Source organism: Bolinopsis microptera, chromosome 7, assembly GCF_026151205.1.
Source record: "Bolinopsis microptera isolate Bmic1 chromosome 7, MBARI_Bmic_1.0, whole genome shotgun sequence".
NCBI classification, from domain to species: domain Eukaryota; kingdom Metazoa; phylum Ctenophora; class Tentaculata; order Lobata; family Bolinopsidae; genus Bolinopsis; species Bolinopsis microptera.
The window spans coordinates 16,670,125-16,684,477 of NC_087078.1; the positions used below are offsets into that span (position 1 = coordinate 16,670,125).

At 38.2% G+C, this 14,353-nt stretch overlaps 1 long non-coding RNA gene across 1 annotated transcript; it reads left to right on the forward strand.

Annotated features, from left to right (window-relative positions):
- Window positions 1–3,332: 3,332 nt before the first annotated feature.
- On the forward strand, window positions 3,333–10,784 carry LOC134818360 (uncharacterized). The gene is made up of 3 exons (XR_010160640.1): window positions 3,333–3,400; window positions 3,926–4,013; window positions 7,787–10,784. It is a non-coding gene; the product is annotated as an uncharacterized LOC134818360 (long non-coding RNA).
- The last annotated feature ends 3,569 nt before the right edge of the window (window positions 10,785–14,353 follow it).

Here is a 14,353-nt window from a genome sequence, read left to right on the forward strand (position 1 = left end):
AAAACAAAATAGTTTTAGCAAGTGAATAAATTGCGGACAGGATCTTTGAATGGTAAAATCAGGCACGACAGAACAATAAACACACGAACTAACAATTAAAGTGAGTGTGTTCAAATCATTGTTCAATTTGATCTACAGATCACATACAGAAGGGGGATGATTGCTATCAAGATGCATTCTCACCTGTGAATCTCAGGCTTCAGTGTTCGTAAGCACAATGAATAAAGATATGGTGAAATTACAGTAAATGCTTTCACAATGGAGGAAAAAGTCTCGTGACGAAAGAAGGAGTAGGTTCTACTAATATTGTCGCACGGTCTTAATGCTTAAACTGTAAACACCTCTTGGACTTACTAGGCGGTGCTCAGTCTTTTATTTCGCCGCATAATCAATGTTTATGAATATTATTGGCCTGGGTCCCCAGGTAACTCCTGGACACGAGCAGGTATTCAGATCATGTATATCTTAAACAAAACCCAAAATTGTGTAGAGTGGACCGCAGGACCGTTGCTAGTGTCTCATTCTTCCAAACAAAAGGAAATGATATCAATTTGAATTACCGTACCCAAACGCAAAATGATACCGATAATGAAATAGGTCGGTCGCTTTTCCCATTATTCACGGCCTGTAAATTGTAACGAGCTCAGTTAGTGTCGTAACGCATCGTAAGTGCCTCCTATAATCAATTGTGAATGAATGGGACAACAAAATTATTGATTACGTTTTTTCTTTTTTTTTTGCAGTTGATCGCTCGATTTGGGATTGTTATACACCGAAAATACTATATTTGACCCATTTTAAGCTAAAGTACTTTTGCATAGCCCTAGTAGTAGTACTAGTAGTAGTCTACTGTGAAAAAACAATTTTACATTTTTCTGCACATTCTGATATAATTAAAAAATCCAAATCTTATCCCGAAGAATCAGTTAACAGCTAATTAATTTCATATATTTTGAAGAATCAGCTACTTTGCATTTCACAATTGTCCCTCGAGCCAATAATTCTATTTATAGAATGGCACTGGTTTGAACACCATGGAAACATACAGAACACTGTATCCAATTTTTGACGCCCTTTTCTGTAGGTAGAGACCTTTGTTCACAACCACGTCCTGCGGGATATAAAATTAAAAGTTGTGTCACCACAAATTATTGTTTTTGTTAATTTTTCAAACTTTATTGTCGATGGTAATGTAAATGAGGGAAGTAGTTTGTTTCATGAAAAATGCATGCAGAGTAAATGGTAAATACATTATCTATCTTCAATCTTAAGACGAGTTACTTTCAGTGGAATGATCATAGTAGCTCTTTTAACAAGATTGGGTCGCTTTTACAATTTACAATTTAAGAATTTAAGCTCGACTCACAGTTGAAAGGTTGACAGAAGTTTGACCCAAAAAGTCGTCGTCTGTAAACTTGTCATAGTCGAATACGTCAAATCTCAGGGTCTGAAAAAAGAAAAGAAAAAGTAATCGCTTTGCCTGAGGGTGGTGTTCCAGGTCCTCTATGTCGAGTGCGTAATCATCTTTATGATCTAACTCCTTACGATGTATTATTAATTATATTCGATAATTTCCCAATTATTATTAATAACTGCTAATAAGAGTTTCTTAGCTTTACCTGGTCAGCTATTTCTGGAATGATAGAGTGTTTTGTCCGAACAAGTATCTGGAATCTCTCGTCGAATACTGGATCACCGGATTAGGATATGTCTCTGATTTGTACACCTTATGCAGGGAATACAAATATTAAGTCTTTTTATTATCAAACATAGAGAAAACTTCCACGACAAGCATCTCCACTGTTCAGAATCTATCACGTGCTCTAATTGAAAATAGGGCAATTTCTTTCATAATTGATGATGATATACCCTTCTGAATCAACATTCGACATTTTGCTTTGAAACACGTTCTGGGATGTTTTCACGCGCCACGATAATTTATAAACGTTATCCTCTTCATATAACAATACTTTCACCATATTTACAGATATCATGACAATATGCTTATATTAATTAATCGCATTAAATTAATAATGAGTAAATAACCTGCTGGTTGTTCAGATAAACTCTAACATTAGGATCAACGGATGATAATTAATCACTCTACACTCGACTGTCACGTGACTTTTTCAACCCGTTCTCTAGCTGGTCCTGAACGACTATTCGAAACCCTAACCCTCTTATCTGATCCCAACCCTAACCCTAACCCAATCCTTAACAAAAGCATATGTTGTAGCGCGATGCACTACTGGGTCGCGCGCGCATCAAATAATGCTTCTCGCAACCACAGTAGTGTGCAAACCAACATTCAAACAACCAGCAGCTGGTTGTTAATCTCGTCGGAGCGCAATTTTATTTAATTTCAAATTGGAGTCGAGCGCTACGTTATAGCTCTATATATAGCTCGTTTTACAGCTAAATTCTCATTTCCTGAGTTTGCCTGTCAATTACGTTGGTATTTACTATTTGAATTGTGTATTTTAGTACTGTTCAGTTATTTAATTAAATAGTTGCCTTTCGTAACAGTAGACTATAGTACGTGTTTCTTTATGTTATTCTTACACAATTAGGAAGATTTTGAACTTCAATACTATGTTTCATGGCAATGTAATCAAATATTTACTTACACTGATCATCGGTATAAACCTATAATATTGGTATCGAAGTCGTATGTTGAGCTGGATATCGAAAATTTCAACTTGTTAGGCTGTCATTTTGTATTCGTTTAGGTGTAGAACTAGGATTATTAACTTGATTGCTAGGAAGAGATTTAAGTAATTATGACCTTTAAACCTAAAGTATCTAGTGCACTTCGATCGGTTTTCTTTTCAATTTGATGAAACCTAGTCGTGATCTTCGTTTTAGAACTTTACTTATTTATTAAGTTTTGTAGTTATAGACAGAACATGAGCAAATACCATTTGAATAATATCAATATATCCGATTTGATATATTATTCTGTCGGAGTTTGAGTTCAACATGGACACATTTATTAACGTCCCGCATGAATTTGTGTCGTCTTTACATTTTTGTGCTGAATTTTTATGCTTATTAACACTGCAGCATGATATCAGTATCTGCTGGGAAACTAGAGTGTACAGCATGTGTATTCTACGATGTTTCCCACGTAAAAACATATTTGGGATCCCTTTTGAATCGTAGGTTGTTTTGCCTTTGGTGCGGCTGAGGCACTCTACTGGTGATTGACACCAGAGACTGAGAAAAACTTTGACTTAATTTCCAATGTTGATATAACCTAATAACTACCACATTTACAGGAGGTATGGTAATACATTCATGTCAGCTGTCTGGGCAAATCTTCTCTCGCAGAATTGGATTACAATTGATTTTATTTCTCACTTCCAAAGATGTCGCTATCAGGCTAGACTGCAACTGTTAGGTAAGATTTGAAGTGATTATGAGATTCAATTAATAAATTTTAGATTGCAGCTTGATATCACTAAGTATGTACATTGTATACGGTTGCAAGGGTATAGTAGAACTTATGAGAATACTATCATTGCACTATATTATTATGGGTTCATCAAAGTTCGTATCATGATTTTTCACAATTAAACCATCGAGTCACTTGAAGAAACCTGTAAGAGCGCATCCTCTCCTCACATTACTTGTACTTACCATCCTCATCTTCGCCACAGAGGGGGTTAAGAGGGTGCTGTACGAAGCATCTAGCATGAACCCAATAAGTGAGTCTACAGGGCGTGTCGAACTACATTTCGTGTACCCTTAATTGAGACAGAATTTTAATAAATCAACAAATTCTTGGAATTTAAAAAAGTAGATTTCATTAAATTCCATAGAATTTAATTCTATAATGGCATTTATTGAAATCTACTTTTTTAAAGTTGAGAATTGGTTTCAATTTCTAGAATATCACGAAATTGTTGACTCAAAACTGTTTCAGGCAGCTATCAAGTCTCAGTATATGACATAAATTGGCAGAATGTTAGTACCAACGCTATCAGTGCATTGAAGTCGAGTTCTCGATACAGGTATTATAATTAGGTTGTATTGACCGGTTTTGTAGTCTTAACTCATTTTTATTTGTTATTATATGACCAATTAAAACCTAGCAAACCAGACTTCTTTATGTGCTATAAGTTACAATACTTTAACCTTAATAATAGCAGCATTGTGGCAGATATCCAGTTAAATTTTTTCCAGCCGTTAATTTATCCTTCTTTAGACACGGAGTCCTGTGTCCAGAGATAATAATCCACCAATATAATTCGGTTCTAAGTCTATAACTGCTATAATCTTAAGCTCACAATTGGTTTTTAATCGGGTATGATTCGTCATCTTGAATCTTCTCGTGGTAGCTTGATCTAGGTTAGGTGAAACTGTCCGGCAGCCGACTAAGTCTATAGTTATATAACTGTATAAACAGAAATATGTTTGACTAAATTTATCAAATTTAATATTAAAACCCTGTTTGGCCCTTGTAAAATCTGAAGTTGGTTAATTAAAATTTAGCCGGTTTATGACCATTTTAAGATGTGGCGGAAACGTGATGCATCACTCAATGCATAGCAAACTTTTGCGGTGTTATCGTTTCAGGCTGGTTAGCCTTGATTGTCATATATAACAGGAACCATCGATCAAACCATCGGAAATGGTTTGAAGGAAGAGAATGGCAAAATCTATTATATACCCTCAACCTCCACACCAGTTTAAAGCGCCTTGCTTCTTCTTGCAGATCAAGCTATTAAGAACTAATACAGATTTTCTTTGCACAATCGGGCTTTTCTAACTGGGCCCACCAGATCACAATTGAGACTGTCTTGCAATCCACTCAGGGGGCTGTTCTACTAGGTCGATAAGCCCAGTAAGCCTTTACTGAGCCGGATATTTATACTCAATTTATCTTAGTTAGTTGCAAGTAATATAACTCATTTTCTAAAAGTTTCGTAAACTTAAATCAATTACAGTGTGGCCTCTTTTTCACTGAAAAGACATCATCAGATTTCATTGCATTAATCTAGGACCAATTTTGGTGTGATTTAAAGTATCCTACAAATTGGTGTTTACTGTTTCAACTTTTGTAAAATCACTGTAATCGGTACCTATACTAGTTTCAACTATAATAGTGAAATAGAGCCAGTGTCCACACCCTCTGTAATTGATTAAAGTCTACGGTACTTTGAGAAAATCTTAGTTCGGCACATATCTATCATTTCTGAAATTTGTGTGTAATTCGGAAATAAATTGAACAAGTTGTTAAGCAAGGAGCAGTTATTATCGGCCACCATATTTATCACTTTACCATGTGTAAACGGAATGTTCTAGCAGACTGTATAATACATTTTCTTACACACACACATTATCTAATCTCTGGAATGTAGCTATGATATGGCAATGTTTTGATACGGTATATTATGCGTAACTAGCCTCTCCCGATGGAGTTTCGGTTGCCATGGCAACAAATCATTATGATACAAAATTTGTTTACATAGTCATAACTCTGTCGTGTGCGGTGCGGGCGGTGATCTTATGGTAGGTAATATCTACTTTTTCAGCATTTGCGGGGTGATCAGTTCACGCACACGTATAGTTTCGCAGACCCAACGTCGCATAAAATTATATCCAATTATTCTTTAACCAATTATCTACACGTAACGGACTTATGTCTAAATATGAATGAAATCGAGAAAACCAAATATTATGTGTTACATCCCGAAGTGCTTAGTTCTCACGGCAGTATATAATCATGTTCCAGATTCCTGATAGATATTGAAGTCTCCTTAAATGATTGTCTCTGCTGCTCAATAGATCTGGATTTTCGTTGGGATGTAATTCAGATTTGTTTACTTTTAAGGGGAAGGTTCTAGTCAGCATGGCAGGAGGAAGATTTTTGAGCAGAATGGAACAATCCCGACTCACCTTAAGTGGGAAGTTTAGTTGGGAAGTTTAGGTGGGAAGTTTAGGTGGGGAGTTTAGGTGGGAAGTTTAGGTGGGGAGTTTAGGTGGGGAGTTTAGGTGGGAAGTTTAGGTGGGGAGTTTAGGTGGGGAGTTTAGGTGGGAAGTTTAGGTGGGAAGTTTAGGTGGGAAGTTTAGGTGGGAAGTTTAGGTGGGAAGTTTAGGTGGGGAGTTTAGGTGGGAAGTTTAGGTGGGAAGTTTAGGTGGGGAGTTTAGGTGGGAAGTTTAGGTGGGAAGTTTAGGTGGGGAGTTTAGGTGGGAAGTTTAGGTGGGGAGTTTAGGTGGGAAGCTTGGTCATCAGGAACGATCTGGAACTGTCTTCGGTTGCTGCTAGGGTCATTATCTCAAAGTGAAGTCCAAGTCTAGCTGGTTGGAAAGGCATGTTGATAGATTGTGGTTGCGGGGTAGGATGAAAATGATGATCTTAACGGTATTTATACCATAGTGTGATTTAATGACGGGCGAAGTGAAGTGATTATCACCACAATCTGTCCTTGACAATATTCACGGACCAATCACACGATCCTCTAAGAGTCCCACTTAAACTTCCCACCTAAACGCTCGGACACTGAACATTATAGAGTGATGTGATCCAAAGTCCCACCTAACTTTCCCACCTAAACTTCCCACCTAAACTTCCCACCTAAGCTTCCCACCTAAGCTTCCCACTTAAGGTGGGTCGGGATTGTTCCATTCTGCCGATTTTTGTATTATGAAACACTTGCAACGCTTGTTACTCCTACTTGTTACCCCCATTTGAAGGTACCGAAATATTTTCTGAACGAAAGCTTACAAATAACCTCAGATTGCCTTAGAACCGACGGATCAAAATATATGTTGCTTGTTGCTCGTCATAACTGTAAAACATCAATTTTGAGTGAGAAGGGAGTGTTAGTGAGTTCTGAGACCAGTGGTCGACCGGGATCGAAATTTTTTCCCGGCCGGTACCGGGCCGGGATTACCTCCGTCCCGGCTGGGACCGGGATGAAAACGAAAACCCGGCCGGGATCAGCGTCATACCACCCGATACCGGGAGCGGTACCGGGATTATTCCAATATTTCTCCGTTACTCCTTTAGAATGACAAACTGAAATATGTTTATATAAGTCAAAACTGACACATAACTCATATTTGTGATCTGGTATTGGTTACTTAGATAAATTTAATTGAACATGGAGTTTGACGTTGGAGCTTTACACTTTACAGTTTAAATAACCTTACCTGAATAATTGAATAGGGCGAATACTGAATAGCATTTATTAATGCTTTATTTACCCGGAGAACTCTGTTTTACTTGTCACACTTAGTCACAATAATTAAGTCATGAGTCATATTTATAGCATTAAATTCAGAAAGAAGTCCATTACTCGTAAACGAAAATATAAAATCGACGTCATGAAACCCATGATTATTTTAAATAAAGATTGACTCCAGTCTCCATTGTTCAATGATTTCATTAAAATGTTTTAGGAAAATGTTTACAGATTTGCAAAATTTAGACTCACATTTACGTTGAAAAAACTGAATTTGTTTTGGAAACATCCCGACTAAAATCCCGGCTAAAACCAAAATCCCGGCCGGTACCGGTACAAAATCGCCGGTATCCTGGTCGAGCCCTGTCTGACGCATAATATTATCTATTTCTCGTGCAATTTTAGGTCAGACACAAAATGAGTAAATAAGAAGGTTTAAATTATAAGCAATTACAAACAATTGGGACTATCATTGTTTATGAGTACATATTATACGACTATTAGGTGTTAGTATAAGACACGTTAGTGTATTCCTGCATTGTACTCAATAATTTAACAAGTGATATTATATAATAACCATATTTCTGTTTGTACAGGGAGCTGCTGGTAAACTACCGTCGCTAAACATGGACTATGACTACTGTCTACAATCCTACTCTTTTAACAAACTACATACATATATTGAGAGGACTACTTCATCACAAGCAAACAAATTTCCATCGGTAAATAAGGTAGGTTCATTGAACTGACTTATAAAATATAGGCACATTTTCCGATAATACAATTTTAATCATTCTGGGCATGTTACGGTACCTATATTATCATAGTATATTAATACAAGTAGTATATTAATACAAGTATTTCTTCAGGTCTGTCTTCTATAACCGCGATAAAAAGAAAAGAAGGGCGAAAACATTTGAGACTACAGAACTGGAATAGTCTTAATTTGAATACAGTGACTGCTGAGCTGTATCAAATCTATTAGCATTATTGCAACTTCGATCAGGAACATAATTTAAAAACTATGGCAACGGAATTCAGCCGATGTCAGAGTAAAAGCCAGCCGAAGTCCCGGGGTTGTGAAGTTGGCATAAAGGGTAGGCAGCGGCAGCTCTCCTAGCATCCCCCAGCTTTTCTGGGGTCCTAAATTTCTCAATCAGGCTAGTTATTGAATATATTCCATTTTAGATTCACATTTTACCTTATAACTTTATATTTTTATCATTGATCCCTTCTCTCCCTCTGATCTTTATTGGTACTTAATTTACCCGCAGACAAGTTTTACTCCCCTCTGCCCGTCTCTATTTTCAGGCCATTTTACGGGGAGTATCTGATGACTGCTGCTTAGTACCCTGATTGCCATCCTGATCATTTGGTGTAACTTTGTCCATTGATGCAAGCTAACCCAACCCCACTTCTACCTACCTTCATCACTGAATTTCTTCTCAGTGCCTCTCAAGAGCAGGAAAATCACATTCTCTCCCTCATTAATGACAATGAAGAAGACTTCAAAGATGCCATCGAAATCCTTCTGGAAGATCATCCGACAGAACCCCTTATCACTCCCTCTTCAGAGTCCCTGAGTCCTTTATCACTCCCAAACCGTCAACTTCTCCTAAGCCTAAGCATTTTTCGGATCTTGTGAATCACATCCAGCTTGACCTTCCAGAGCCCCTGGTTGATGGAGCAATGAAAGAACTTATAACGATGAAGACCGCACAACAGTAAAGAAATTAAAGACCTTGTGGCTGAGTCCCCGCAATGATTCGTATAAGTGTGGTCAACTAGCCCAAGCCGATCAACGAGTTCCCCAAAATTGTTAACAATTGCCTTGTTAACAACAATAAGGCCACCTCTGGAAACATGACAGCCTGTCTTGTCAGCTGTATGTCCTGTAAAGGAGCTAACCTGAACTACCATGACGACAACGAGCCATTGATTGATCAGGACAGTGACATTTGTACGGTGTTGTTCGGTGCAGCAAGAAAACTGGACTTCATAAGGAACGACAACAACTCTTCAGGCAGGAAAGGTACCCCTTCTTCCCCAGAATTATCTGTGCCAGCGGCAGACAAGTCTCTCAATATCATGAAGGCTGGTTGTCAATCCAGACTACTGCATAGAGTTCCTCCGGGCCCTGAGAGTGGTTTTTTTTTAGAGTGGTGTTAGATACATGGTCTTTCCTTTAGGAACCTAACTGACCCACACCACTGACCACTCCTACCTCTTCTCCTCATCATCCTCCCCCTCCTAACACTGGCCCCCCTAAGAAGAAGATCATACTCCTCGCTGGAGATACTTTGAGCGACTGGAAATAGAAAAACCCGGGTAAACAGACAGTTTTCAAAGTCGCTATAAAGGGTGGTCGCAAGACTGATGCTGTATTACACTCAATCGAGCAATTTGTGAGAGACCACCCTGATTTAGAGATTAAGAAACTGTTTGTGTGTGTAGGGACAAACGACATACGATACTGTCAGACTGGCATTATACACCTTAATAGCCCTCTGCAGAACTTTCAACTTTATGTCCAAAATTAAAGCCTTAGCTCCCTCAGCAAATATCTTTGTCCAGTCCCTCCTCCCTATACCTGCTAATGGTAACCCCAAAGGAGAACAAAATGTGGTCTCTATCACTATAAACAAATTACTCTTTAGTCTTTGTTCCAAATTTAAATTATTTTACCTTGATGTCTTCAGTAGTTTCCTTAGTTCATTGGGCGACAGGAACTACCAGTTATTTCCTAAGTATAGTTTATACTCGAAGAAGTGGGATATTCACCCCAATGCTAGGGGTATGGGTGTGTTAGCAAGACACTATATCTTTATCATTCACTCAACATGGTTTAATCTGTTGGGTTACTGAGATCGGTATAAGTATGATTCATATTTTTTTAGATAAATTATTTTAATGATGTATTAAAAAGTAAATTCTGAGTTATAGATACACCTGGGTAAAACACGACCATGACATTGCTACACATGGGAATAAATGACCAGCAACACTGCATATGAACCGGGAAGTTTAATTCTGCTGCTTGATAAGTTTGTGGTAAAAGAGAAAAGTCTGCTACGTGTCTGTGTTGTCCAAGTTATGTTCATCCATTGGATTATTTGTCAGTTCACTAATTGTAGATATTATACTAACCTACATAAGTTAAATTGTCTCGCAGTCTCGTGCGTAAACGAGGATTTGATTAGGAAAACTTATACGAAGGAGATATAGGTCATGAATTAATATGATAATGAATATATTACACGTCCTCTTAATTTAGGTAGCACGACATCTGTCCGACAGTACTATTTTCTTGTGTTTGAAGTGATGTCTCAAATTTGGCACATAGAAACTCGCTCAAACTTACACGGATTATCCGTCCTAAAACCACCATACTTTATGGAAAGTTTCAAGAAAATCGTACAGTAGGATATGAATGAACTACTGTCCGAATAACCTATTTTCTGAGTATGACAGATGTCGCATAATCAGTTTAATGTGGTTACCGTCTCTAAAGTTGACACGAGAGTTATTAATTTCCTACCTAATATTATTCGAAGTCAATCCTGTAAACTGATACTCCTTTTTTAGTAAATTATACATGTGTTGTCTCCTTCTGATTTCCAGACTATTACCGGTCACGCTAAATTATAATGACATCAATGAGTCTAAAGAAATCGTTGGCATCACTCAGTAAACTGCGCGTCTTTGGCGCGTGTCTTGTTGGAATGCATCAATCCGTATGCAGATCGGCGAGATGCGAAGGATTGACATCGTGAATCAAAAGCATATGCTGAAACCCTAACCCTAACGAGAAATTAGACTAACTTCCTTATACGGTCATATCACGTGATCGAGACAGTTTTTCGCCTATATTAGGGGGTGCACGATAAAAATAAACTTGCCCGGATTTTCAAAATTTTTGTACTACTGTTTTCTAGAGACTGTGAGAATTTTCACAGTACCAAATTTGTCATACCTTTTTGGAATGATCAGTGAGTTTCGCCTAGGTGCCATATTTGATGGTGCGCGGCTTTAGCAAGCAAAATTAGGTGTAAAATTCGCGTAATTTGGCGAAATTCGTTGATTTTTGTCGTATTATTCTGTCATATCTTCGGTTCCTGGACATGAATCATGCTGAAAATTTGTCAGAACCTTTTAATCATACTTAACTACCGAACCTAATTTAGTTTGGAGAGATTGGCCTTGATTAAGAGGTCTAAAAATGATAAAATAGGTATAAATTCGTTGATAACTCAAATTCTGACCATCGAAATTGCTCAAACTAATTTAGGTTCAGTAGAACATAAGTGTTTACGTAAGCTGACCAAATTTCAACAAAATTGTTATATGGGAAGTATTATAACTTTTTGATTGTTTCCGAAATAATGTGCTGGCCGAAATACGAGCTAAAAAACCATTCAATGGTCAGCGCGCGCGTCTTACGGTCGATGGCACACTGCCTACCTATATCTCGTCAGGGGAGCATTTTAACCCTATGTCATGGGGGGTGATTCGGAATCAGCGTCCGAAAATACATCGATTGAAGTTGGTTTCAACTGTCGGGGCCCTTTTAGAACAATCTCGAAGATCGACTGTAGAGTGATTTAGTACGCTCGTTTTGGTCACCCAAATCACAAATCACCCTACTCCTTGACAAATGTTACTCGTCTACATTTTTTCCAAGTAGTGCGCGTCTCTTTGACCATTGTTAATGGTCTGGCCCGGCGCGCGCTACTTCGTAGCACTTCCCATCAGCAATCAGACATTTCGAAAAGAAAGTGGCGTGCGCTACTTCGAAGAAATCTAAACGAGTAACAATATCCGTCAAGCGTCGCTTCCTTTTCGACGATGTTTGACTACACATGGCAGCGTTTGATCGAAAACCTGGTTTCAGCTCAAACCATGTTTTCGATCAAACATTGCCATTTGTAGTCAAACGTCGCGTCGCCGACAGTTGCTCTCGTCCAATGAAATCGCTGCATTATCAATTATGAAAGCCAAGCCACGCATACGAATATATGTAATTCAATTATGCATAATGGCAGGCAAAATGCAGCGATTTCATTGGACGAGAGCAACTGTTAGCGACGTTTGACTACAAATGTGAAATGGCAGCGTTTGATCGAAAACCTGGTTTCAGCCCCCCCCTGTGAGCTATAGGAGACTGCAGCGCTGTAATTCAAAGTTAACAACTACCAGATGAAACTATTTAATTAACAAGAAATGCGGCCGCTTTTCTTTTGTGGATGGCCGCTTAATTTCCCGATCCGTGTTTAAGTATTTGATCATATTCCATACTACCTGGGACCCCAGTCTTTACTGTTTATAAGCATGCAGATATGGCGGAGTGACAGGCCGAGCGCCGCCCAGTTGATATAATTCCATATTTAATTTGAAAATCGTGTATATTTCTATGTAACCATATGTTTATTGTTTATGCAACCTGACACGGATCTGTGCAAAATAGTAATACTAACTCAAAATAATAATACTATGCTATCAATTAGTCCCTAGCGGGATGCGTACAAGGTGAAACTAACAATGTACTTGAACATTTCAGCACCGCGCGCCAACAATTGTTTAATTCAGATTTTCGCGCAAAATAACTTTGCGCAGGCAGACACGTGGGCGACACGTACGCAGGCACGCACGCTCGCAGGACGAAAGCTACCATATACAAAAAAAACCTCGTTCGCTTGATTCACGATGTCAATCCTTCGCAGCTCGGTGAGGCACAGTGGTGCATTTCGCCGATCTACCGAAGGTTGCGAGAAGAATTATTTGATGCGCGGCGCGACCCAGTAGTGCATCGCGCTACAACTCGTTCGCTAACCCTTGTCTTTGACTTTTTTGTGCCTTCGGCACTTTGAGTCATGGATCGGGAAAAAATTGTTTCTCAACTCTCTAGGAGGGATATTTATTGACTTGAGCAAAGCCTTCGTTGTAGGTTTATAACCTACCAGGACGCGCGCCGAGTTGGAATTGTCGTATTTGGAACAAATATTTTACGAGTGTCACCCGTTAAAGCCTTCGACACCCTTGATCACAATATTCTTCTATGCAAATTAAATTCCTACGGTATTAGGGGCACAGCAATTACCTTACTTAAAAGCTATTTGACTAACAGAAAGTAGTATGTTATGTAGAACGATGTACCATCAGAAACAATGGACGTGAAATTTGGAGTACCACAAGGGTCAATTCTAGGGCCGTTACTCTTCCTACTGTATATGAACGATATAGTAAACTGCTTTGCAGACAGTAGGGTGAAATTTGTACTTTAAGCTGATGATACTAATATCTTCATATCAGGACCATCTAGAGAAGCAACATACAAAATAGCCAACTTAGTACTTAAACACGTCTCGATTTACATGAAATGTAATCTACTTCATATCAACATGTCCAAATGCTGCTACATACAATTTAAACCTGCCTTTGAATATGATGACACCTGTGCACGGACTAGACCATTTGCTATCCTGCTAGATGAATCTAGATCAATATTCATCAATGGTAAGCTTATTACTAAAGTTAAGGATACCAAATTCTTAGGTGTTGTTATAGATAGTAAGCTTAACTGGATTGCCCACATGCACTGCATCCGTATAGTAAAAACAACTGCGATCTATGACTGGTGCGATCTGCAGAATTCGGCACTCGATACCTTCTGAACTATATTTGAAAATATATAATGCTCTCTTTGAATTACATCTCAGTTATGGTATAGCTTGACCTGTTGGCATATTTTTCTAATGTTGCGAAATATTTGTCGCACGTGTTGAATTTAGTTTTAAAATAACTTTGCAGCGGCGCAAAACGGAGTTTTAAAATTGCGCGGGACATCTGTCAGTTTAATTTGGGTACATTTAGTTTTATGACGTTTACTTAGTTTCAGTATACTTTTATATCCCTACCGTTTTATTACATTTTTGACTTTATTTACCTATACATATTTAATCTTAAATTATCATTTTAGTGGAACTATGTAAAAGGGGATCGTTGCTAGCGTCGAAACTGTTTTAACCCTGCCTTAGTCAGTTGAAAGTCTGATAGCATATGTTCCGTTTGATTTGACCAAACTAATGCCTTTCATTGCTTTATAAGTGTTTGGGGTGTTGTCCTCAAAGAACTAAACGGTCCAATGATAGTCTTTTTATCACACA